At 37.0% G+C, this 27,597-nt stretch overlaps 1 long non-coding RNA gene across 1 annotated transcript in view; it reads right to left on the bottom strand.

The window, feature by feature from the left end:
- LOC141374841 (uncharacterized) overlaps positions 1-26,224 on the bottom strand; it is a 98,336-nt gene extending 72,112 nt beyond the window's left edge. The window contains exon 1 of the long non-coding RNA XR_012381981.1: positions 26,158-26,224. This is a non-coding gene — a long non-coding RNA (uncharacterized lncRNA). The remainder of the gene's footprint in view (positions 1-26,157) is intronic.
- Between the last annotated feature and the right edge of the window lie 1,373 nt (positions 26,225-27,597).

The following is a 27,597-nucleotide window of genomic DNA, read 5'->3' as shown; positions in this document are numbered from 1 at the left end:
CATTTTTTCCTCCTACACTCCACCCCCAATTTTTCTTTTCTAATGCAAAGTGATGTACCTATGGCTTTCTTCTCACAAACCATGACTTTTAGGTCTCACTATCTGTACCCAAGGTAGAGTATTATGAGTTTTTCTTCAAAGTGAATTGTTCCTCTAAGAGCAACTGTGGTACAATGACGTATTTTCATGTAGTTATAGATTTTGACCAGATGAGAGAGGGACAGAGGGATAGAGGGAATGCATGTTTGAATTTAATAAACTGTCAATATATAAACTGTGGAAGTTTTCAAAAAAATCTATTTTTCTGCTTTGGAAAACAGATGCTCTGGCAACAACAATCTCCCATATTTGCGTGAGAACGATTATATTATGCTAAATAGTGACTGGCCCTGTTAAATGGAGCATGCTTTCTCTGATTTTCCAAAGCCTTCACTATTCCTGGTCTTCTAGGAGGACTCTTTTCCTGTTACATATTTGACCTATAACACTTATCAATTTGCATGTCCTAGTTTAGAACCACTGAGTAAATGGATACATCTATAAAAGCTTTGTAATAGGCAATTAATAATGAAAGTGAGTCAGTACTTAACAAATACGGTAAACTCTTGGAAAAGAAAATAGGCTGGAAAATGAATGATGGCTGACAATGCTTAAAGTACTGCTTATATCAAGAATAAAATACCCTATATGACTGCAAGCCAGAGCAGGATGAACTTGGAAGCTTTTCAAACATACCAGATTACCATATTGAATCTGTAGAGATTCTAAGTTTAGAACATGTAGACTGAGTCCTCAGAATTAGTGTTCCCAAAATGTTCACCAAGTGCTTTTGAAAGCCAGGAGTTGAGTATGTTCTAAGCTTATAGTACCTAAGGTATTAACAAGGATTTATTGAGCATTGTGGCTACTATCAGTATTAACTAAATTTTCTGCTAAGTACATAGATGCTTCTACACAACTGGTCAGCTAATGAAGAATGATTTTACCATAGGACACATGGGCAACTGAACAACAGAATGGCAGAAATCCTACATTGTGATTTGGCTCAAAACATCTCAGTGGACCAGTTAGACTCTCTCACTCTGGCATGCGAATTATCAAATGAGAAAAGAACAATGGGAATATCCACATGCACTAAAAGTGAGGAGTCATAACAGAGACACTGGAAAGGATCTGATTGGACTACATGCAGTCAGAATTTAGGAGAGAGCACAAACTATGGTTAAATTCAAAATTGCTCTGAGATAGAGGAGAAAACACACACACAAACATTGATTAAGGATTGGGTAAGAAAATAACAAAAATAAAAATGAGTTGAGGAACAGACACAATACACAAATAGTAACTGAAAAACTTGGAGTAATTGGGGGCCTAGTAGATCCAGTAACTCCAATGGCTGAAGCCTCTAGTATTTTTTTCAATTCATATTTATTTATTTTAAATATGCTCATATTTCTTATCTGGGCATCTGGTTTTTAGTTTTTCCTGGGATCCTACATATGTGTATCCTTAAATAATATACTATTTGACAAAACTAAAATGTGTCCTTGTTCTTTATAAGCAATTATTATAGTATGTATCCCTTATACACACAGACAAGGAAGGGAGAAGGAAACATTTTAGATAACCCAGGCAGCCTATTCATTAAATTTGGACCCTCAGCAGTACTATTGATTCCTAACACAGATACCACCTTATATCTGAGAATACCTTCCAGGTGATGTGTGAAAATTAATGCATTTATTTTGCCTTTGTAATCAGGCAATTAAAATTAGCAAATTTGTTTTGAGCGTTTGTTATGGCATTATGCTAATCATTTTTAAGAGTAGCCATACTTTATTCCAAAGTGCCATCATGGGTTAAGGTATGAAATGGCATGAACAATGCCCTGGGAATTCAGGAAGAGAGGGAGTGAGACCCAGGGACAGGGTTAGTTTCAATGATAGGGGGAATGATGTAGTTAGACTCCCTGTTGGGTACATTACTTGCAAAGTGGACCTTTTGGGAACATTCTAATAGTCACCTCCAAAAAGTTTAATCAAAACGACTATATCAAAATGTCATGTACTCAGAGTACTTAAAAAATCAACACCCAAGTATATATATTCAATCAGAGGAAAGTGAGCTCCACTTCCCTCTCACCACTACATCACAACACTCCACTTCACAGGTAAACTTTAAAAAAGTGAAAGAAAGCTCAACATTTACTACCTCCTTTTTGCACCTCTTGCTCTCTCTACCACCCCTTCTAACTCAGTCTCTGCCCTTATTACTACATGAAACAGCTCTTAGTAAGGTCAACAGTCATGTCAATTTCATTCAATTCAGTGCATACTTTTTTAGCACGCCTCTTCTTTGACAACCTTGTTTTTCTGTAAACACCTTCTTGCTTTGACTTTGTGACCCAATTGTTCTGAGAGAGTCTCTCAGCATGCTATAGTTCAGACTTACTCTCAACTATCCAGCCATGAAATTTGGGATTTCATCTTGGTTTAGTCCCAGATCTCCTTATCCTCTCACTTTTTATTGTATCCTTTAGTAATCTTATCTACACCTATAGTTTTAATGACTATCTCTGTATACTAATGCTTCTTAACCCTTATCTCCAGCCAGACCTCTCCTCGGAGGAGATTCTGCTAATTCAACTAGCTGCTGATTCCAAATGTAAAACTACTTCAAATTCAGCATATTTAACTGCTAATTCATGAATGTTTCTCCACCTATCCTTTTACTATGCATTTATTCCAAACCTGGTAAACTCAATTTAGTTATATCAGCCATAAATCTCAGTCATCTACAATGTCAACCTTTCTTTTATTCTTGTATATAAATCATCACCAAGTCCTGTTAATTGGACTTCTAAATATTTCTCCATTTCCACTATCAAACTACAAGACCCAAATCAAAACTAGTGGCAGTTCTTGGCTAGGAGTACTATAATTCACAACTAATTTGTCCACCACATCTAATCTGATCTCTCACCAATGCCACTTCAACACAGAAGCCAGAATAATATTTCCAAAATACTAAAGTGATTGACACCAAGTCATTGCTTCTAATTCCTCTATTGCATTCCATTATTCTTAAATAAATTGCAAATTATTTAGTGCCCTTAAATGTGTGATCTGCGGGGCGCCTGGGTGGCTCAGTTGTTAAGCGTCTGCCTTTGGCTCAGGTAATGATCCCAGGGTCCTGGGATTGAGCCCCGCATTGGGCTCCCTGCTTGGTGGGGAGCCTGCTTCTCCCTCTCCCACTCCCCCTGCTTGTGTTCCCTCTCTCGCTGTGTCTAATAAATGTGTCAAATAAATTTTAAAAAATCTTTAAAAAAATGTGTGATCTGGCCCTGGATATCTCCCCAATAACATCTTACATCATCTCCTGCTTACTCTTTCATTCCAGCCTTATTTCTCTAACTTTAGTTCCCATATCATTTGGGTTTCTCTATGACAGAGAATTGTTTATGAGGTTCTTTTCCCCAGTTTTTCTTAAAAAACTTCCAAGCTCCTCCCCCTTCTGTCCAAATCCATGCCTATTGTTTCTTAAGATACCAGCTGAAATGTCATGCCCTCAAAGAAGGCTTTCATCCTAAAACTACATCAATTTTTTTTTTTGTATAAACACTCACAGGAAGATGCTCTTTTATTTTGTTGCCCTTCTCACTATTCACTATTATATAATAATTTAATAGAATTGATATAGTCTCACTAAATCCTAAATTCAGGAGATAAGGGACTATATATTTGTTCAAAATCACCACCCTAGATTTAGAAGAATGCTTGGCTCCCAAGTGGGGCCCCAAATACTGTTGAATGAATGCCCAGTGAAGAGAGGTGATTGTTCAAAGTGTGAAGGCGCTAATAAACACAGAAGAGTATAGCCACACGAAAATGTGAGGAGAGATTTTCTCCTAATGTTTTTAGTCAAGGGGCCTTAAATTGTGAGAAATGGTATTTCACAAACATAAACTAGCTCAATCAATAAGGTTAGAGGGGAACTAAATACAAGGGTACAACAGCATCCCTTGGAATCCAAAACCAGGAAGCATACCTGGACTTCAATGGGGACCAAAACCAGGGACTAGAAAATAAGAAATTGAGACTGACCTCTCTATCTTTTGGGGCCTACATTATTTCAGAAGTCTTTTTGTCTCTTCTATTTTATTCTCATTTTTAAAAGGCTGACTTTCTCTGACCCAAGTTCCTTTTGGATATTTGCAACAATGTAACATCTCATTTTCCAATGAACTACAGTGACTAATAAAACTACTACTCACATTCTTGAGAAAAGATTATTGTGTAGTTTAAGTAGGGTGTCTATACCTGATCCAATAAGCTATGCCAGAGAGCTAAAATCAGCAACATGGCTGCCTATTTCTCCTCCTTCCAGAATAGATTATGGAATCATTATAGAGTTGTGGGTTGGGCAACTAACACCAAGGAATTGGCTTTGCTATGCATGGCAACAGAACATACATGGGGGATGCTAGAGATTTGGGGTGGGAGGAGGGGGCGAGTCTAACACTGACAGATTGAATGATTAGAAAAATTACAGTGCTGGTGGCAGAGCTAGGAAGTTAAATGTAAGAACTAGTTTGGAGAGAACTAGTTTGTCAGACATTGTGAGTTTAATTTGGAGAAAATGGAGTCATTTATCACTTGGTCATAAAGTTTTTTCTTGATATGTGAGAAATTAACCCAGTTAAAGCTTTATCTAAGTAAAAGCCCCCTCATATCTTCATTTTTTAAAAATTTTATTTTATTGTGTTCTGTTAATCCCCATACATTACATCATTAGTTTTTGATGTAGTGTTCCATGATTCATTGTTTGCATATAACACCCAGTGCTCCATTCAGTACATGCCCTCTTTAATACCCATCACCAGGCTAACCCATCCCCCAACCCCCTCCCCTCTAGAACCCTCAGTTTGTTTCTCAGAGTCCATCGTCTCTCATGGTTCATCTTCCCCTCTGATTTCCCTCCCTTCATTTTTCCCTTCCTACTATCTTTTTTTTTTTTTTTAACATATAATGTATCATTTGTTTCAGAGGTACAGGTCTGTGATTCATCAGTCTTACACAATTCACAGCACTTCAATCTAACCTACATTTTTTTTCTTTTTTCCAAAATTTATATAGATAAACCTAATAAACATTTTCCTCAGTCTGTCCTCTTAGGCATAATTTCCAAAGCTCATTGATTGACATTCGAAATTAAACAACAGATATGGTTGTGCAAATTTAAGCACAATACAAGTGTTAAGACAATTCTCTGAAATGAAACTGGTGGCTTAGTAAGCTTATACTAATAGCAAGATTATATCTTTGTATCACATCTCTAAACTTACAATGGGCTCAAAAATTTACTCTGAATCTAGATAAACTGAACCACAGTAGAACCATGTTTATTTTCCTTAAAAAGTGTTTTTAATTGCTAATTACAGATAAATACCAAAAATGTTGGACTTAGCAGTCAAATTGTATATACTCTTGAAAGCTGGGCGGTAGGACTCCTCCTTACAATTTTATGGGATTTAAAGGGTAAGATTCATAAGTGCAATTGCCATGCAACTGTTAGACAATATAGGATAGGAAAGTATCAAATATTACTGTCACACTTTTTACTTCTTATGGAGCTTAACAATATACTATATTTACATTCAAAATAAGAGAGCATTAGTTGTGCCCATTTTCTAAAGCAACCAAGGCAAAAAAATAAGTCATCACAGAATTAAGTAATATGACAAAGTACATCAGAAACTGAGATATGAGAATTTATACACCATAGCATGTGTTTTGTGGGTAGTCATAGCCCACAGAAATCTAATTTAATCAAATATTTAAAGAGGTAATAATTAATTTTTAAAGAATTGAAGTGAACCATAACTAGAAAAAATGTTATTGTTTATTTTTAATGCCAGAACAGTATTCCTGATGCAATTTTAATATTTCATTAAGGCAATAACTTTCATGTTGTGGGTTTTATCCCATGTTTTTATGTTTGATGATATATTTTTTCTTCTTAAAAAGTTGGAATTTTATTGCATAGCAGTGGTGGATGATGGGCGGTATTCTTTCCCTATCCATTTGAATAGGTTATATTATCACTGAATTACTAGGTCTTAGTCAAGCAAATTAAAGAAAGTATATTGGCTTATGTTAGAAACATAACTTATAACCATACACAGTGCTCCACATTTTATGGGAATTATGCAGAAACACTTTGCTGGATGTTTTTCTTCAAAACTTTTCATATGGTGGATAGCTCTTAGGTAAAGTTTAATTTACAATGGGAAATGTACTTTAAAATTTGTCTTGCATGTTTTCATTAGTTTCAGAACTCAGTATATTTTTCACATTTTGAGCATTTGCTTCTGAATTTGGGGAAATAATCATTTAAGTCTCATTTCAGCCATGGTTAAATGTGTGAACTACTAAAATTAAAAGAATATACACACATTAACATGGCTGTGGAAATAGTATTTGGCAGAAGGATGCATGCTAAATAAATGTTTGACACAAAGCTTTTGCAATTTAAAAAAAAATATTCCTCAGTGTGATGGATGAAGACACATATTTGCAGTTTTTATTTGTAAGATTTAAAAAGACACACACACACACAGAATTTTACTCATTTTTAGCTCTCCCCCCACACACACACTTTACTTTGACTCCAGCTAGTGACTTTTCTGTTTTATCAGTGGTACATTTATATTCTGCTAGACTTGAAAACTTAGTCATCTGTGACTCCTCTTGCTGCTTCAAGCTCTAACTGATGTCATAAATCTCTTTATTTTATTCAAAGAGATGTTATTCAGAGGACACTGGTAGAGTTCTGAGAATAATCTTTCTCAGTAGTGGAAAATAATTAGTCCTAGACTGGGTACTGCTTTTGTCCTGCTTAATAAACCTTAAAAATAAGAACCAAAAGTATCAGACTGTCTCTAAGAAACTTGACTGTGTTTCAAAACATAGCTTGATAATATTTATGAGAATACAAAAAATATCCAGCACCCATTAAGTTAAGAGTCACAGTGTAGGTCAACCAATAAAAATGACCAGGCATGCAAAGAAGCAGGAATATATAACTTACATAGTAATGAACCAATGAGTTGAAAGTGACTTAAAACTGACACAGATATTAAACTATCAGACAAGGACATTAAAACTGTATTGCAAATGTTTAAAAAGTTGAACTGAGACATGAAAGTGTGGAAACTATAAAGATGACCAAAATTGGGACTTTTAGATAAGAACTACAGTGTGTGAGATAGATGGGATTAATGACATACCAAATATTGAAGAAAAAAGTAGTGAACTTGAAGATATAATAGAAACAATACAAAATAAAACACAGAAAAAGATAATAATTTTAAACATGCACAGACTATCAGGTATCTGTAGTATTTCAAAAGTTACTAATATGTATTTAATTGGAGTCCTTGAAACCCATACACCCAGTCACCCACCCACCCACACTTAGAAAATAAAACTACAACAAGGCATGTCAAAACTAATGGCTCAAAGATAAAGAAAATGTAAAAAAAAAAAAAAAACCTAGAAAGAAAAAATATGAAGAAAATTAAGGATGGGGGATTTCTTATTACAAACAAAGCAAGTGAGAAAATAGTGGAGCAACATATTTATAGTATTTAAAGGAAAAAAAAAATGGAGGGTCAACCTAGAATTCTACATCCAGCAAAAGTATCTTTCAAAAAACAAAGACAAAGATATTTTAACATAAAAATTTATCACAGAAAGATTGACACTATAATGTTAAAGCACATTCATTTGACAGAAAAAAAAAAAAAGATGAAATCTGCATCTACAAAAATGACTAAAGAGCACCAAGAATGGTAACCTAGCAAATATACATATAACCCCTAAATCATTAAGATAGTACAGTTATAACAGTTAATCCAACTAAGAAAATAAAGATGAAATCATAAAAATATTTAATATATAAAAAGCATTTTTTGTTAAACCAACATTTTAAGTTAGATCATAAGAGCTCAACTGGACATGGAATTAAGACAAAAAAAAAAAGGACACCACAGCTTAAGATACAGAGTCTCATACAGAAATCAATGAGGGAAACATGATCCAAGAAAAACAACAACAAACAAATAAAAGGACAACATAAGGAGAAAGGATGGGCACCCCAGGGTCTGGAATCTTGGCTGAAGATCTACATTGAGTAGGTTTCTTTCAATCACTTCTTTAAAACTATGGATCCCCCTCCTGCCCCCTGTATCAGATAGGAGAGGTAGAAAACAGAGTTTTATAACAATAATCACATTAAATGTAAAATGGTCCACTTCCCAATTAAGAGGTATTAATGGTCTGATTGGGGGTGGGAATGAGACCCAAACTACTTATTGCCTATAAGGGAGATACGCTTTAAATACACAGAAAAATATAGGGAAAAAGTAAAATGAGAAAAGTTACGCTATGCTAATAAGACAGCTCAAGTACCTATTAAATGTCAGACAAAGTAGATTTAAAAGCAGGGCTAAAGAATATCATTTAGTAAAAAATGGGCCAATTAATTAAGAGATAACAAACCTAAATATTTATGCATCTAATAAAATTTTTTCAAAATATATGAAGCAAAAATGATAAAACTATAAAGGAATGATGAATAAAGCCATAGTTACAGTAAGACATTTCAATAGCCTTCACTCAATCAATACAACTTATACATAGAAAATCAGTATGGAAAGAAAATATTTGAATAACACTATGAATCAACTGAATCTAATTGCCATTTAAAGAACACTTCACCCAACAAGAGCAAAATACACAATTTTTTCGAGTGCACACAAAACATTTACAGAGATAGACCATTTTCTGCACCATAAATCAAGTTTCAATAACTTTTAAAGAATTTGTGTCATGCAAAGTATGCTCTCATCTCAGTGAACTTAAATAAGAAATTAACAGAAAGATGGCTCAAAAATCCCCAATATTAAAAACAAAAGGACACATGATTAAATAGCCCATGGGTCATAGAGGAAATCAAGAGAAATTGCAAAGCATTTGACCTAAACAAAAATGATGCAAAAAATAAAAGATTTGACAAAATATGACCTCTATTTTGTAAGCGAACAAGAAATAGAGGGAACTTCCTCAACCTGATTAAAGAAATCAGTAGAAAACCTACAGTTAACATCACAGTTAATTGTGAAATGCTTTCCACCATGAGATCAGAAAATAAGGATGTCCATTCTTACTACTTCCATTCTCCATTGTACTGAAAGTTCTATCTAGCACGATAAGACAGGTGGAAAAACAACTTTATAATAGAATATATGAAAATAAATAAATTTGACAAATGATGTGAAACATCTGAATATTGAATTCTATAATATATTGCTCAGTAAATGAAGAGAGGGAAATCATGAACATGTGTTAAAGTTCCCAATAATAAGAATGTTAATTCTCTTAAAATTGATGTACAAATACAATACAGTTAAAAACAACATCCTGGGACCCCTGGGTGGCTCAGTCCGTTAAGCAGCTGCCTTCGGCTCAGGTCATAATCCCAGGGGTCTGGGATCAAGTCCCGCACCGGGCTCCCTGCATGGCAGGGGGTCTGCTTCTCTCTGCCTGCTGCTCCCCCTGCTTTGTGCGTGCTCTCTCTCTCTGACAAATAAGTAAATAAAATCCTTAAAAAATAAATAAATAAACAAACAACACCCTGATAGACTTTTTTGGCAAAAATTGACAAGTTGATTCTAAAATTTACATGGAAATACAAAGGACTTAAAATAGCCAAAATAACCTTTAAAAGGTAGGACCAGTTTGGAGGAGTAAGACCACCCGATTTCAAGACATTAGAAAGCTACACTAAGAGAGTTGTGATATTGGCATAAAATTAGAAAAAAATAGATTCATGGAGAAAATAGAAAGCCCAGATATATATGGGCAAATGATTTTCAATGGAAAAAGGTAATTTAATGGAGAAAATATTTTATGAAAAAAATGATGCTAAGAACTTGGATATCCATATGATAAAAAATCAACTGCAATACATACCTTTCACTGTGTACAATTAACTCAAAATGAAGTAAACACTTTAAAAAATTGAAAGGATACACATATTTTAGAAAATAGTTTGGCAGTTTCTTTTTCTTTCCCCCCACCCAGTCTGGCAGTTTCTTAAACAGTTAAACACACATCTACCATATGATCTAACCATTCCACTTCAAGTGTTCACCCAAGAGAAAGAAAGCATAGGTTACACAAAGTTTTATAAGAATATTATATTTATATCTGTTTTGTTTCTAATAACCAAAACCTGAAAACAACCCCCAAAAATCCATCAACAAGTGAATGCATAATAGAAAACTATTCAGCAACAGCAAAATAAACAATTGAAATATGCTACAACATGGCTGGATCTCAAAATAATTATGACGTATGAAAAAACCCAGGCCAAAGAATGAGCACCTAATTTATAGTATCATGTATTTAAAAAAGAAAAGTTTAGGAAGTGCAAACTTATGCACACTGATGGAAGCAGACCAGTGTTTGCTAAATTTGGTAGGGGATGGGGTACTGAGGCATAAGACGGAGAGACTATGAAGGGCTAAAATGAAAATGTTCTAGGTAATGAAATCTATTCATTATCTTGATTGCAATGATGGTTTCACGGGGATATATATGTATAAATTTTTAAAATTATGCATTTTACATATATGTGTGCATTTTACTCTATGTCAATTGTATCTCAATAACGCTGTTTAAAAAAGGAAATAAAACACATCAGACTCAGCAGAATACTCACTTGAAACACATACTTGGAAGTCTACACTACAATGGAGGAGATTCAACCATTCCTCCTCCCCATCTTTGTCCTTTTTCTTCAGACTCAAATTCTAAGAAAGACAGACACATAGATACAGACACATGCATGCACAGAGAGAGAGAAACAGAGCAAGAAAGAGAGCAGACACATGTACACAGACAGGGAGAAATGGACAGACATGGACAGACGCAGAGAGATAGGTCCAGAGAAAGACAGACATATACACACAGACGCAGAGACAGACACAGAGAGACACAGAGAGACAGACACAGAGAGACAGAGAGACAGAGACACAGAGATAGACAGAAACAGAGACAGAGAGACAGAGATAGAGAGAGATAGAGAGACAGAGACAGAGATAGAGAGACAGACACAGAGAGACAGAGATAGACAGAAACAGAGACAGAGACAGACACAGAGACACAGAGATAGAGACAGAGAGACAAAGAGAGACGGAGACACAGACGGAGACCCAGAGACACACGGAGACACACAGACACAGACAGAGCCACAGACAGAGAGATGGGGTGGGGGGCAGGGGGATGGGGAGTCAGAGGGACGGGACTGGTGCGGGGGCGACAGGAGGGAGGGATTGTGCAGAGGTGTGGTAGGGAGGGACAGAAACAGAGAGGGAGGGAGGGGGTGTAGGGGGATGGAGGGGGGAGAGATGGAAGGAGGGACGGAGAGACACATAAGACACATGAAGAAAGAGACCTGCACAGACACACGTGCTCACAGACACACGTGCACAGAGACAGGGACAGACATTTATATTCCTGACTTGCATCATTCACTTAGGAGATGGCACACTACTTTGGTTTGAAGACTCCATGCACAATGGATACAGATAATTTTTCCAAAAAAAGTTGGAAAAGAGGAATGAATTCCCAAACTAAATATATTTTCATTTAAGCAAGTATATTTATTCCAATTAACATTCAATATTTATTGATTGCCTATCCATCTATGACAGGAAGTGTACCACGGTTTGAGGATACACTGGTGGAAAGGCAGACAACCATCCTTCTTAGGAAGTGGTACAGTAGGGGAAATGTATATTAAAGATGTAATTTGAATATTCATATGGGTTCTTCTCCTCTAAGTGTCAGGACCTGCCCAAATTCACAAAATCACCTCACATTTGTAGAACTTGGAGGGAAAGTTGCAAGGCCACAAAAACAGAAGAGGCATTGCAGGGGTGATGAATACCTGGCAGCAGGCGTTCAGCAAAGAAGTCTGGAGTAAAGCAAGTTCCATTAAATATAGTTAAAAACAGTGAGCGATTGCAAACCGAAAGTTTAAGTACTTTCTGCAAACAGTAAAATAAACCAACCATCCTTCCTACAAATAAAGAATAGCATAGCATAGTTCAGGATCAGAAGCTGGGAAGGAAAGAAGCATTATCTGCAGCCGACCAGAGTAGACTTCTAGAGAGTTTACCAATTCATTTAACAGGAAGAATTCTGTAATAGGTCAGCACATAATATCTGTAGTAGGAAAACCTATGCTGACAAACTTCTCTGTCACTATGGGTGACAGTTTACCTAGAAGTTCAGTTCTTTCCTCACGTTCTGATCTATTTAATGTTGAGAATATTAGTAGCTATCTTATGTGTATTATTAGGAATGCAAGACAGAATGTGCATAAAGCCCTTAATACTTTATTCAGTGAAAAGTAGAAATAGGTTAGAAATTATCATTAGAACTTTATATCATCTATAGTTTGTTCATTCTAATTATATTTATATCAGCTATATAGTAACTTACAGATCTTGATCTTTTTTCTTATATTCATAAAATATCTATTAAAGAAACTCTCCAGTTATGGTCACTGCTAGATATCTATGCTATAAGCAGCATGAGGACAGACAGAATACTTCACTTACTCATTCCTCACTTTCTCCCCAGTACCCAAGGAAAGTGTGTGGCACATATTTGTTGAATAACATGAATGCTTTGGGTGAATTCCATCTGAATATAGCAGTCAGGATTCCAGTGGTCAACTTCAAAAGATCAGTTATATAATAGCAGGGACAATATCACCTAGTTACCTGAACAATTTATTCCTAATTAAATTTAACAATGACATAAGGTCACTAGGATCTCTAACATGTACAGTTCTATAAGCTTGAAGCTGCCCTTCCTGGCCTCAGATGTGATGTCATCCATAGGCTCTAATAATATGTTTTTGAAGAACAATTTTCTTCTTTTATCTTATAATTATAGATAGAAATGTATAATTATATGTGTATGTTTATGTATAGCAATACGTATAATATATATAAATTATATATATATATATATATATATATCTTACAATGAGTCAGTAAAAGAATAAGCCAAAAATTCACCATTTTGCTTTACTTAAACCCTGGGAGATTCTCATGTGATACATGCAACAGATAACTAGACTGGGTCTTTGTGTGAACAAATGCAGCCCAATACAGGATATGCTCCTTCAGAATGAGATGGCCTCTTCTTTTATTTATTCAATTTTTTAGCTTTATATTTTTGAAAATATTACTTTTTAGAATCACATATACCAAGTTTATATATCTAATTATTGCATATTTTGTTATTAGCAGTTTAAAATGTAATAATGCAAACAGTAAAGTCCTAGCTGGCTGGCAAACATTTTTCCCTATAGATTTATGGAGGCCCCCCTCTCTAATCAGGATTTTGAGCCCTTCAATTGCTGAACTAGCAAACTGTTTGTAAGTTACATACGGTCCTAGCCGAAACTGCAGACTTTGCAAGACTTTCCAAGAATTTCAGAAATGGCACAAAAGAAAATATTAAGTGTATCCAGTAGTAAAGGTATGATGAGGAAGACACATTCAATGGCAGAGTAAATTTGTTCAGAGAAAGAGCAGCGCAGGCAATCAAGATAACCAGTGTTACCACATTACCCCGAGGGAGGTATTGAAAATTCTGGCCTCCATCTTTGCTAGAGATAAACTCATCACTTCACAGCTCAAGCCATCCAATATAGAAAATGCTGGATTCTTACTCTCTCACAAATGGGTGAAATAACAAACCGAGTAAAGGAAGGTTTTTTTCAATGGCCAGAAAAGCCACCTTCTACCATCCCTCACCCCCTCCTCCCAGAAATCCTTCAAACCAGTCCACATACCATATGAAATGAGATGCATTCAATTTATTTTACATGATCTCCATAATAGCTTTGGACCAACAACTTAGTAAACTAATGAAAGTGACTTCTGACTCGGAAGCGTTTCCTTCCATTTGGAATATTGCAGCCAAGGAATATTTTTTTTTTTTAATACAGAAGGCAAATAATGTTATAAGAGAAGTGAATTGTAATTAAAATAGCATCCTGATGACGAAGAGGAAAGATGCATGCTTAACTTTGCCAGGGCCTATGCAGCAGGGGCCTTTTTGGAAGTTGGAAACGATTGGATTGGCCAGAGTTCATTTTGTTGTGCGTGGAGCTTCCTGTTGGCTGGCCTGACATAGGATGTTATTAAGCAATTTGGGCTGGAGCATCATTATTCTCCATGAAGAATTTAAAGAAGATCTTGACTTGAGCCTATTGCAAGAGGAATCATGCTGTGCCATGCAGTATAAAAATATCATCAGTCTTGTGTCATTGGCACATTCAAACACCTAGTGGGATGAGCCAGGCACCAATGTTCAAGGTTTTATATAAGGTAACAGCTGCTTTGGTCAGACAGTTAATTAAATATGTTAATTTCCCATACAACCAACAGTAGCGACAACAGATCAAAGAGGGATTTTATGACATTTCTGGGTTCCCTCCTATACCCAGGAGGATGGATTGTGCCCACAGCATCTCCCAGTCTCCTTTGTGCAGTAATGCTACTTTCCCCTTTGGAAACAGCCCTGTTCTATGACACTGCAAATATTGTACATGCTTTGGTACCACACTAACCATTGCCAATTGTCACCACTCCAGTCTTGAAAGGCTATTTGGGTCGGATCCCATGCTAGTGTTTGGTTAGTCAGTAAATATCACAAATCATGCTGAAGGTGGGGAATGGACTATTTCTCCATTTGTATCATTCTGGCCTGGCATTTATGTTTTATCCTTGTGGAACTGATAGAGCACGGATTATAAATCACATAAGAGTAATGGCTAGATGCCATCCGAGGTAGGGCGAAGCACCAAAAGACTGAGGAGATGGTGTTAGGAGTTAACTACATGGAGTGCCCAAGACTGAGAGTATATTGTTTGAACATAATATGCAAATGTGCTTTCTAGCAGTATGTGGCACTATGAAAGGAAAGAACGGTCTCAATTTATGAAAAGAAGTAATCATAATATCTAAGAGTTATATATGGAACAGTGACATGGAGCTATGGAACTATCATATTTTTTGGGTCATATATGAATCTTGGAAGACTGCTAGGGAGATGGCATTCTCATTGTGACAATGATACTGTTTTTATGCACCTAAATGAAAGGTTCAGAGAAAGACTACTGAAGAGCAACTGGAGCAGACAAGGCTTTGGATGATCAGCATTTGGGTAGAAATACTTACCAGCCTCCAGGTTTCTCAAGGAACTTCAAAATACTCATAGTTGTTGATTAGGGAGTCAGAATACTTATATTCTCATGCCTAATGCTACTTTTTGGGGAGGCATGATTTTTGTAAGCACAGGTATTTTCCTTACTGTTTAAAAAGATCTACATATATCATTAAATCTGAATGTAAAGTGATAAGGTAGGAAAGGCTAACAAACCAGGATTTCTGTTATAGTTGCGAGCCTGTCTCTGTTCTGATTTGTAAAATGAGGGGCATGAGAAAATAAACTTTGAGATCATATCCTGGTCTAATTTTCTAATTTTATATTTTAGAAAATGTAATAACATCAAAACTTTTTGACCTATTTCCTATCAGCTGGTGATTTTGAGCAATTTAACTACCCGAGTCTCCACAATTCTGTGTATCTAAGGACATAATATATGTGTGTATGATTAGTGAATCACAATATGCTATAAAATATTGGTTATGAGATTCATTTTAAATGTATAGTTCATTTTTTCCATAAAAATACAATTTTATTTCAAAATCTCAAAATAATGTTATTGGTATAATTTAACCCAAGCCCAAAGGCCTGAGAACCAGAAGCTCTGATGTCCAAGGTCAGGAAAAGATGGGCATTCTAGCTGAAGACAGGGAAAATTTGCCTTTCACTCTGTTGTTCTATTTGAGCTCCCCAGTGTATTAGATGTGCCTGTCCATGTAGGTGGGGAAGAGCACTTTACTCTGTCTACTGAATCAAACACCAATCTCTTCTAGAAACACCCACACAGACACACCCAGAAATAATGTTTTGCCACCTATCTGGGCATCCTTTGGCCCATTCAAGTAAACACAAAATTAGTCATTGCAAGTGACTGTTCACCTCTCTTCCTTTTCCTAAGGTCATCAAGTGGATCAGTGAGAATTCAAGTAGGAGAGAGCATAATCAACAACACAGGATTAAGGAGAACTTCTAGGGCACATGAGCAGAGAAAAGTCCAACACCTATCTGTTTAATTTGATTTCAAATCTTTAGGTCCAGGGAAGGTTTCCCCTGAGGGAACAAGTGTGTTATATTCCTAGATTCTAACTATGACTGCAGAATATATATCTTTCTGATTGGGAGAGTGAGAAAGGAATGATTTTTAAAACTGTATAAACCATAATCTTCAAGTCCATTTTCAGCATATTAAATATATAGCTTATAAGCTATTGGGAAAAACAGTGATGATTGATACCAAACTACTCTTTCCTGAATGGGCAGCTGGAGGATGGGAGGGCATGCAGCTAGCAGTTTCCCAGCCTATGTTGGTGTATTAGTCAAGGGTCTCCAGAGAAACCCAATTAATAGATTTTTATATATATTTAAAATAAAGAAATTTATAAGGCATTGGGTCATATCATTATAGAGACTGGGAAGTCCCATGACTTGCTTGCTGTCTACAAACTGGAGACCCAGGAGAGCTGGTGGTATAGTTCAAAGGCCTGAGAATCAGACAGCCAATGGTACAGATGTCAGTCCAGGTCTGAAAACCTAAGACCAAGGGCACCAAGAACAGAAGTTCAGTGTCCGAGCTCATTAGTCAGGCAGGGGTAATTCAAACTTCATCTGTATTTCTATTCTATTTGGGCACTTAACAGATTGCATGATACCCATCTTAGTTGGGGAGGACCATCTGCTTTACTCAGCCCACCAATTCAAATGTTAATCTCTTCCAGAAACACCCTTACAGAGGCAGAGATATTTAACCAAGTATCTGGGTATCCCTTAGCCCAGTCAAATTGACAATAAAATTAACCATCACAGTTGGGCATATGGATCCAAGGCATGATGATGCAACAAAGCGAAGTATGGGATTTCTAGGTCAGTACCAAGGTAACCCATGCAAACATACTAAAGGAAATGATGATAAAAAGTGACAAAAATTCTACAACTGGTAAAGCAGGAGATTTCGGTTCATGAGTAAGAATTTGTACAGAGTTGAGATGTTTCCTCAGGCTTTTTATGTAGTGACTGCTTCAAGTGTAGCTCTCCAAGAAGAGAGTTGAAAGAGCAGATTCACTCTTGTGTGTTCACTAACAATGTTTCATGATCCATTCACCTCATTTGCAGTTTGAGATATTGTTAGGAAAATGTCACAGAAATCTTCCTTGCTTTTTATCTACATTGCACACTATCTCAAATAATTGAAATTAACATAACACTTATTTGGAACAAGTTTAGAGTAAGTAAGGTTGGAATTAAATTTCAGTCATTTCCTTATCCCTTCCTCCACCTTTTCTTTTTAAATCTGCTTTCAGCACATTTTTTTTTTTAAGTTAATATGTACCTGGCACTGGAGTAAATACTTTAGATATGTTATCTCTGACAAACTTTATGCCAATTTTATAAGGAAAGTACTTTCCTTACAGGGAAAGGATATTTCAATGATGAAGAACCCTAGATGTGCAGGTTTAAAGTAACTTGTCCAAGGTCTCTTAGCCAGGGAGTGACAAGATTCCAGTGCAAGATTATTTGGCTTCTTAACCAATGTTCATAACATTCCACCTCCCAACTTCCAAAAGCTGAAGCTAGAGAACTCAGCAAGGGGTACATGGTAGAAAGTGAATCAAATAAAATCATTACTAAATTAGAATGGAGCTTTAGGTATAATTAATCCAAGAGCTTCATACTATTCTTGTGGAGGAGGGGGAAATATAGGTCATGGGTCTTGGAGAACAAGCAAACCAAAGAGGGAAATGGACTTGGAGAGAGGTCTCTGGTGAGTAAAGAGCTTGGTCTTTCATCCCAAGTTATTCCTTAAAAAAAAACTGATTAGTTATATTCAAATATAAAGTAGAATCACTATTTTTCCATTTATAGAGTATTTTTTAAAGATTTTATTTATTTATTTGACAGAGAGAGAGAGCACAAGCAGGGGGAACAGCAGGCAGAGGGAGAAGCCGGCTCCCCGCTGAGCAGGTAGCCCAACGTGGGGCTCGATCCCAGGACCCTGGGATCATGACCTGAGCAGAAGGCAGATGCTTAACCAACTGAGCCACCCAGCTGCTCCAATTTATAGAGTATTTTAAAATAGGTTCCTTTATTTGATCTGATCCCTATAGAAACACTATTATATATTGAGGTTTTTTTTTTTTTTTTTTTTTTTAAGATTTTCTTTTTTTTATAGGGCAGTGGGGGAGAGAGAGAGAGAGGGAGAAGCAGACTCCCCACTGAGCAGGGAGCCCGACACAGGACTCGATCCCAGGACCCCAGGATCATGACCTGAGCTGAAGGCAGACGCTTAACGGACTGAGCCACCCAGGGGCCCCAAGGGTGATGTTATAATCTCAAGTTGATAGATAAAAAACTAAGATTTTAACTACAAAATTATCTTGAAATGGCATAACTAGCATATCTAAACACAAATGTTTATTGGTTCTTTGATTTGCTTCTAACTATAAGTACAATGTTCTTCCTAACCACATTATCCCTTTTGAGATAAAACCAGGTTACCAAGTGCATATGAAACAAATACTAAAAAAGTTTGTTATATTTATGATTACCTTAAAAGTGTTGAACTCAAATCAGAAACAAAGGAAATGAATTGCAACACAAATAAAAAGCCACATACAGATTTAAAAAGAGGCATTGTACTGAATTGAGGGAATTTCCTTGTCACAAGCTTTCTGTGGATCAACAGTGAATACAAATGTTCAGAAATTGTTAATGAAAGCAAGGCAGAATTAGGAGAAATACATTGTTCTGGAGAATGGGAGTGACAACTTTGTGTTCTCTGCATTGATCAGAACACAACTAGAGTTTTGGGTTCAGTAATTGGTAGGACATTTAAGAAGGCTGTTGGCAAGCAGCAATCCAGAGGAGGTGACTGAATGGTGAGGTGGTCAGGGAACAGATGGGTCTCTTGGATGGAGTGACTCAGGGCATTGCCCTGCACAACAGGCAGAGTTCTAAAGGATCCCCAAACTAGCATTTTCTTTTATCCTCATAACAATCTTTAAAAGTAGGAAGTAGACCTTTCTTCCCATTTCACAGATGAGGAAAGTAAAAAGTGACCATTTCAATTATCAGAGTAATAAGCTAGAAAACAGTTCTTTTGCCATGAAAGAATTTAAGGATGCACTAGTAAAAGTATGCCATTATGCTAGAGAAATCCTAACATCACCTAAGTCCTATATTTACTTGCCCTGATGTTCTCTTATTACCCTCTCTGCCTCTTGAGTCTCAAAATTCAACTGAAGGTAAAGAAGTTTATTTTTGTTAGCATAATAGTGATATTAATAGAACTATATAATATGTAATGTATATAATGTGTTATATAAAATATAGACAACTATAAATTTAAATTGTGCTCCCAACCTAACCATTTTATAGGTCATAAAATTTTAGAAACCTCTATTTCAACACTTTCATAAAGTGTTTTTCTATTTCATTACTTGAAATAACTGAATCCTTTCTTAACTATTACTGTTTCCATTTTTTTAACTTCTAATTTTTTAAAAAATTCTACTATTAGGCGGTGCCTGGGTGGCTCAGTTACATGTCTGACTCTTGCTTTCAGCTCAGGTCACGATCTCAGGGTCCTGAGATCAAGCCCCACATCAGGCTCCACACTCAGTGTGGAGTCTGCTAATACCTCTACTCCTGTTCCTCCCCCTGAGGTCTCTCACTCTCTCAAATAAAAAATGTTAAAAAAAAAATTGAACTCTTAAGTAAACAAAATTAAATTTAAAAAGAAAGATTTTTATCACTGCTCTGACCCCAATTCTCTGACACCAATTAGGGGTTCTGCAATTTAATTCAATTCTGACACTAACCATTTGTGCCTGATTCCACAAGTTAAAGGCAAAGCTCTCCACAAGACTGTCCTCAGTTTAGATGATCACAGCAAGTCTTAGGTACCACTTGTACTCCTGACTGACAAGCTATATATTGTGTTCCTATAATCCCCTCTAGTTAGATAACTTTCTAGAACTCACTGAAAGCATTATACTTATGATTACAGTTTTATTATAAAAGATACAGATCAGGAACAACCAAATGGAGAGATGCATAGGGCAAGGTCTTAGGTGGGGGAGCTCCTAAAGCAGGGTTTCTATGCCCTCTTCTTGTAGAATCCAGGCACATCACATTTCCAAGCACGTCAATGTGTTTACCAACCAGGATGCTCCACCAAGTTAATGGTCCAGAGTTTTCACTGGAGTTTCCTTACTTAGGCATAATTAAATCATTGGCCATGTGAGTGAACTCAATCTCCAGCCTTCTTCCTCTCTCCATCTGAAAGCAAGCCTGGTTGAAGGTTCCAACCTTCTAAGCACAATGCTGGTCTTTTTGGTGAAAGGCTTTTATCCTGAAACTATCCTGGGGGGCAGGGGGGGGGGATCACTACATTAGCATAACAAAGACACTACTATCACTCAAGAAATTCCAAGGATTTTTGAAGCTTTGTTCCAGGGACCAGGGACAAAGACAAGATATACTCACTCCATGTTATTTATCTATCCTTACAGGGGTCTGTCAATAATTTAAGCAGTTTAATGTCATTTACTATAAAAATAGCTGATCCTTTTTATAGAACCATAAACTTCAAGAAAATATTTAGTAGATTTAGATTAGTTATTATCAAATGCAGGAAAATTCTATTTGAAAAAATTTTGCCCCTTTGCTGATCGTCAATGAAGAAATTAAGGAATAGCTTTCATTGATTAGGCATCCTCAAGATGATTCTGAGGACTCCCCATGCCTTACTTCCCTTAGAACTTGTTATCCTAAGTTCAGGACTGACTGGTCACATTGGAGTGAATCTAAGTTGCATGACTAGAAGGAATTTGGAATTTCTTTCCCAGCTTTATTGCAAAGAAGCGGTGGCTTTAAGCTTTTTCTTTACTAAAAAGCATTTTACTGTGTTATTTTAATTAAGCAGCTCTGTTTAGCCAACAACTCAATCTGATGCTTTTCATGGGGATTCCTTTTTGGGTCTAAATAGATCTCTAGGAGAAAAGGTATATTATCATTTATGTCAGAAAGTGACATGATCTTCGTACTTGTTAATCCATAAATAAGGATATGTCTATCACAGGCAGAGAAAATGAAGGGGTGGGGAGAGAAACAATGCATAGCAGCAGGGTTTCTGTGTGTGTCTCGCAGAGCATGAGAAAATGAGGATGATGCTGATTTAGCTTTCATTCTATTCATCACTGAAGTTGTGAGGCTAATATTTTGCATAGATACTGTCGTTCCTTTAAGTCAATATAATGCATATGCACTTTAGAAGGTTTATGGGTTTACCAAGGTTTTGTGGCAACACTTAGAGGAACTTTAGAACAATTCTGACTTCTAAAGGGAATGACGTCCCTGAAAATACTGCGACATGGGATGGAGACTAAAGGCACACCCTAGTTTTGACGCAAATGCTGGAAGGGCAGGTAGGGAGAGGAGGGTTACCATTGTCTGCTCCTAGTCCCTGAAATGACATCTCTTAGATAAACCACCCCACCAGGGGAGAAACAACTATCTGGTATTTTGACAAGGAAGAGTTTATAAACACTAGAGAAAACTTGGACCTTCGGCCAAGGAGGGATTTTGAGAGGGGGTGGGGACAAAGAGTCAAACCAAGAATGTCTGGGATGAAAAGAAGCCAGTGCTAAGCCACATGGCCAAAGAATCGAATGATCAGTTTTAGCTGCAGACAAGCCTGAGTAGCAGGTTAGGGCATCTTTTACTTACTTCTGTTATCATGCCATTAAAAAATTGAATTTCTAATAAAAACCATTTGGAATAATCTCTAAATTGAGACACTGAAGAAGAATGAGATTTAAAGAGTCCATCTTTATATCTCGGGAATAAAAACTGTTCAGAATCACAGAATTGCCATGAGTGATTTCAGCTACCCACCTTGCTGTAGAATTTCTGTAGCTGCTGCTCATTAGGAGGGAAGAAGAGGAAGGCAGGGCACTGAGAGGGTCCTGTGTGAGCCTCAAATAGGCTACAAAGGGGCAAAGCTACCTTGGCAACACTTGCAGTATCTTAGATTGACAAGTTCTCATTTCATTTTGCTGCATATCCTTCTGTGTCGCCTAGCTACTGTAAAGGATTCATTATTCATTAAATAAGTGATGAATATATATAAAAATTGCAGCCACATGGGCTGCACAAATGCATTTTCATATTATTAACATGTTGCCAACTTGCAACTCTTCGAAGTCTGAGTAAATGTTTTGACAAGAGGAGACAGTAAGGACAAATAAGAAGTAGCGGTCTTGAAGAAATTCAGCCCCACTTCTAACAGCTTTAAAGTCTTAAGAGTGTTTTCACTGGGGCAGTACCAGATAAATTGCTCTTATATGTGCATGCAAGAGGCTGAAATTCCTTTGAAAGTTTATAATTTCTCATGGGAAAACACAACATAAAAGTTACTTTTACTCATAGAAAAACAAAACCATATTTTCCTGTCAACCTTTGCTGTTGGGAATTTCAAACTTTTTACATTTTTTTCCTGTGATTCTTAGCTGGCCCAAGGGACAGGCGTTTACAACATAATTTACTTTCAACGTGTCTCTGTAAATCATTGTAATACTCTCTATTGCTTGTGGAGAGGGGGGAAAGAAAAAACCTCCCAATGGGGCTTCCTGTCCCACTTTCCCTAGACTCCAACCACCCGAACACGAACAGAAACTTTCCCTTTTAATGTCCAGCCTCAAAGACAAATGCACACAAAGAAAACATCATACAATAAGTACAGGTAAAGACAGAACCATGGGCAGACTTCCAGGGAAAGATTATATCTTAAGATTAATTAGGAGAGGGGAGACATGCCCTAGGTGATGTGGAAATTGTAGAAATGCTCAAGTCATTTTAGAGTAGGTGGGTTGCCCTCAACCAAATGACTTAAAATCTTTTTTCATAAAATCCTAAGGACCTGTAGCATACTTTTGCCAAGCTATTAATATCAAGGATCATTCCGTTTTACATGAGAATTTGATGACTTATACACTGGTTGAACCTTCACCTTTTACAACCTTAATGGGAATTTATTAGCTATTTCACAGTGTGTAAATTTGAATCTAGGTCAGATGAGGAAGAAAAATAGGGCATACCCAGGCCTAAAGAGGAACCTGAAAAATAATATATCAGAGCAAAAAAAGATAAGGTGCAAAATTAAACAGATGATTAAAAGTGTCTTAAGCAAGTGGAGATTTGAGGACAGAAGCTAATAAATTAGGACTCTATATAGACCATTTGAGCCAAATTCACGTGACTAGTGAGCTTGATTCCTACACAAGTGCTGCCGATGAAGGAGTTAAAATATCAAATTAACCTGCTTCTGTCCCTAACAGGAAATGTAACCCAGGTGGGTTTGATATTCACAAGATTAAAGCGTATGTCTACCATCAAATGGTCACCACATTAAAGCTGTTTTAATGAGGACTTGGAAAGATAATGAATGAATGTCGCTAATTCACTACAGAGAAGACAGCCTGACCTCCTCCTGACCTCTCTGCCGCCAGGTATCTTAAACAACATATTAGTTCTGCTTAAAGCCAAAATGGGACGGTCCGTAAGATAAAAACAAGCCAAATGCTTATGAGAATGACTTTTGCTGGTGTTAAAGCCAGAAAAAAAATTTCTCCCTGGAGTCCTTATAAAAAGAACACTGTGTAACAGGATGAAAATCATCCTCACTGACACCTTTATCTCAGACAGAGCCCTCAGCTACATCAGGCTGTTTCCTCCAGTGCCCCTCAACACTGTCCAGTGACACCATACCAGGAAAATACCACTAGGTAAAGGCATGGGTGGAGAACTATTATTTAAGGATATAACTCTCTGCTGGTTTAACTTAATCCTGAGTAAATTTTAGAGGATTTAGGGGGACTGCTTATCTCTCAGGTAAGTCTTCATAAATATCAAGGATTTGATAGATTTACAACAGCAGTGTATTAGAGATTGTATTTGCTAGAAAATACTCCAGCCTCAGCCAATTTATTGTAATTCCTCTTGTTTTTCCAGGCAGCAAGAGTAGGGGGTAGGTCTTTGTGGGAACTGAGGACCTAGTGACAGTTTTTCCCAAATAAAAGACAACTTGTCTTCTGCTAAGAGATGAACCAAAGGAGTGGCTATGGGGCGCTGGGGTGGCTCAGTCAATTAGGCATCTGCCTTGGCTCCAGTCATGATTCTGGGGTCCTGGGATCAAGTCCCATGTCGGGCTCCCTGCCCAGCGGGGAGCCTGCTTCTCCCTCTCCTCCCTGCTTGTGCTCTATCTCTGCCTGTCTCTCTCCCTCAAGTAAATAAAATCTTAAAAAAAGGAGTAGCTATGGTTAGAGATGGGAGACAGGAAAGACTCTAGTACCTATTTTGGTCATTGAATACAAGAATTGTCAAATAAGGTAAAATGAATACAAGTGAGAATTCACTTTAAGACTCCATCAACAACAATACAGTAAGTACATTACAGTGGTTTCAGATTTTTTTCTGGAAAAGAAACATGTTGGATGGAATTGGAGTTTACATGAGACTTGCACTGGAATATTTTCTCTTAAATAAGATTATCAGGAAAGTCTACAGATGTATTAAACGAATACTGTGTCTATATGCACACAGCCTCAGCTTTTTATCTTTAATTTAAAATACTGAAGAAAATTTAAGCAAGAGGGGAAAATCCTCAAAATTATTTTCCAGGCCAGATTTATTTTGGCAGTCACATTCAGGAAACTATGTAGTGTACCAAGTTTTGAGTATTGTATTTGGACACTAATCCATAACTGTAGTCATCAGTTTACTGACAACCATCTGCTTGGACACTACTCCCACATTTTAATAAGTAACGTTAAATTAAAATGGCAACAGACAATTTTGGCAGCAAAAGTAAAAGTGGTAATAGAACCCTTGAACCCATACAAAGAATCAGGAGTCAAACAGTGATACTATTCTAATTATGCAAACATGTTTGGGTAAAGAGTATTATCTTTTTCCAACCAAGATTCTTAAAAGAATGATGTGTGTTCATCTTTGCTTCTTTATCTGTCACTTTGCCACCTACAGCAACCTTGCTTTGCCAGTGCATTCCATTGATGAGTTCCGGCTGTCAACTCAAACTAAATTTTCTGTCATTATCTTACTTTCCCTGAGCCATTCGATGTTATGGAGATAAAAATAGGGCTTAATAAATGTTGGACACCCTCTACGCTCTGGCCTTTCATAAGTCCAGCTACCATATACATCTCAATGACTCCCCAATACCCACATTTAGCCTAGACCTCTTATAGGAAGTATACACCTACATAATCAATGACCCACAGGCATTTCCTTATAAATGTTTCACAGATATAGTCTAATAAAAACGTTCAAAACCAAACATATTTCTATCCATACCACCCACCCCTATACAACATTCACCCAACCTGTTCTTCTATTTAGTTTTGTCAGAATCTCAGGGAAAAGAACCACCATCTACTCCATTACCCATGCCAAAAACCTAGAGTCCTTGTTGATTTCTTCGCCTTTCTTTTTCATAAAACAATTAGTCACAATGCCCTGCACGTTCGTTAGGTTATAAGTGATTGAGAATACAATATAAATTTGCTTAAAAAGGGGCACCTGGTGGCTTAGTCAGTTGAATGTCTGCCTTTGGCTTGGGTCATGGTCCTGGGGTCCTGGGATTGAGTCCTGCATCCGGCTCCCTGCTCAGCAGGGAGTCTGCTTCTCCCTCTCCCTCTCCCCTCCCCCCCCCGCTCATGCTCTCTCTCATGCTCTCTCTCTCTCTCTCAAAAATCCTTAAAAAAATAAAAATATAAAAAATAAATAAATTTGCTTAAAAAAAGAATAAAAATATTGGCTCATTTACCTGAAAAGTTCAGTCCTAATCGGCTCTACGGCTGAAATTCCTGGGCCTTCTTAAGTGTCTTTCCAACTCTTAGAGGTTTACTTTATTGTTTCCATTGCCGGTAGGCTCACCAATTAGAGGGGCCAAATCTAGACTCTAAACTCATAGCCCATTCTCTCAACCATTCCAGCTAAAAAACAGTGTCCCTTCCGCAAAGTTTTAAACAAAAAAGTCAGGGAATTTAATCTTACGGTCTCTCTTTGGATTGAATTGGAGGAAGTGCTTATCTCTGATCCAAACAGCATGGGTGGGAGGAGGCAGAACCTGATTGGTGGTCTGAATTATACAGCCACACCTGGAACAGGGGTGAGGTCAGAACCACTTAAGGCACAAGAATGAGAACTGTGAAGTAGTAATAGCACAAAATTAGGGTGCTTTCCCAACAGAGGGAAGTGGGTGCTAGCAGAATATTCCAAGAATATGCATTTTCCTTCTTTTTTTCCTAAACATGAGCAAAATATAGAAAAAATAAAAAAAGTGTGAATGTGTTAAACTTTAACCTTGATATAATGTTAACTATACAGTGGGAATCCGTGAAAAGCAGACATATTTTGGACATCATCTGTGTTCCCTTGGAAAGCTTCTGTCTGTATTTATCTCCTGAGCATGCAGCAATTTTTATGTATAGCAAGGCTTAATGGTTTTACTCTTTTGAAGTGAATTATGGATTTTAAAAATAGATAATTAATTTAGATTTTCCTAGCTTAAATAGTAGAACAGTAGTTCACTCGAGAGAGACTGTAGTAAGAGGAAAAATGTTGGTTTTTTTTAGTTTGAAGAAAAAAACTCAGGAAAGACTTAAATCATGGACATTAAGTACATAAAGATTTTTCATACTAATTTTACTCACCAGCTGTTCCTTTCCACTGCAAACTAAACAAAGAGGAAAGCTTAATTTCCAGAAGGAGGATTTAGATTAGGCACAAGGAAACGGATGTTGCTGTGCCTACTGAATGCACCTGTAGCGAGAGCAGACCCTCAGGTAGCTGTGACTTGGAGTCTGCTTGGCTAGCTGCACTAGCATAATGATGGCTTTACACCCCACGCTCTTCTCCATCCTTTCTGATTAAGGAGGTAGAAAAAGCTCTGAGTTGGGTGCTAAAATGCAGTCACCAAGGGAAGGCGGTTATGCCTCTGTCTTGTACATTTCTATTAAACTGTGAAAGATGCTATCTGCCCAAATTGGTTTGTACCAGAACATTCTCAAAATCCAGGAACTGGAACCACCTGAAGGGTTTTGTTAACCCCCACAGGGCTAGGCCCCACTGGCAGAATCTGAGTCAGTCAGTCTAGGGTGGGCTTGGGAATTTTTATTTCTAAAAAGTTTCCAGGTGGTGCTGAAGCTGCTGCCCCAGGCATCACACTTTGAGAATCACTAGCTTCAATATCGCCCTGTGGTGG

Source organism: Callorhinus ursinus, unplaced genomic scaffold, assembly GCF_003265705.2.
Source record: "Callorhinus ursinus isolate GAN/ISIS: 27379988/994484 unplaced genomic scaffold, GSC_fseal_2.0 scaffold2, whole genome shotgun sequence".
NCBI lineage: Eukaryota > Metazoa > Chordata > Mammalia > Carnivora > Otariidae > Callorhinus > Callorhinus ursinus.
The sequence above is the reverse complement of the archived record's forward strand: the minus strand, read 5'-3'. Positions and strand labels throughout refer to the sequence as shown.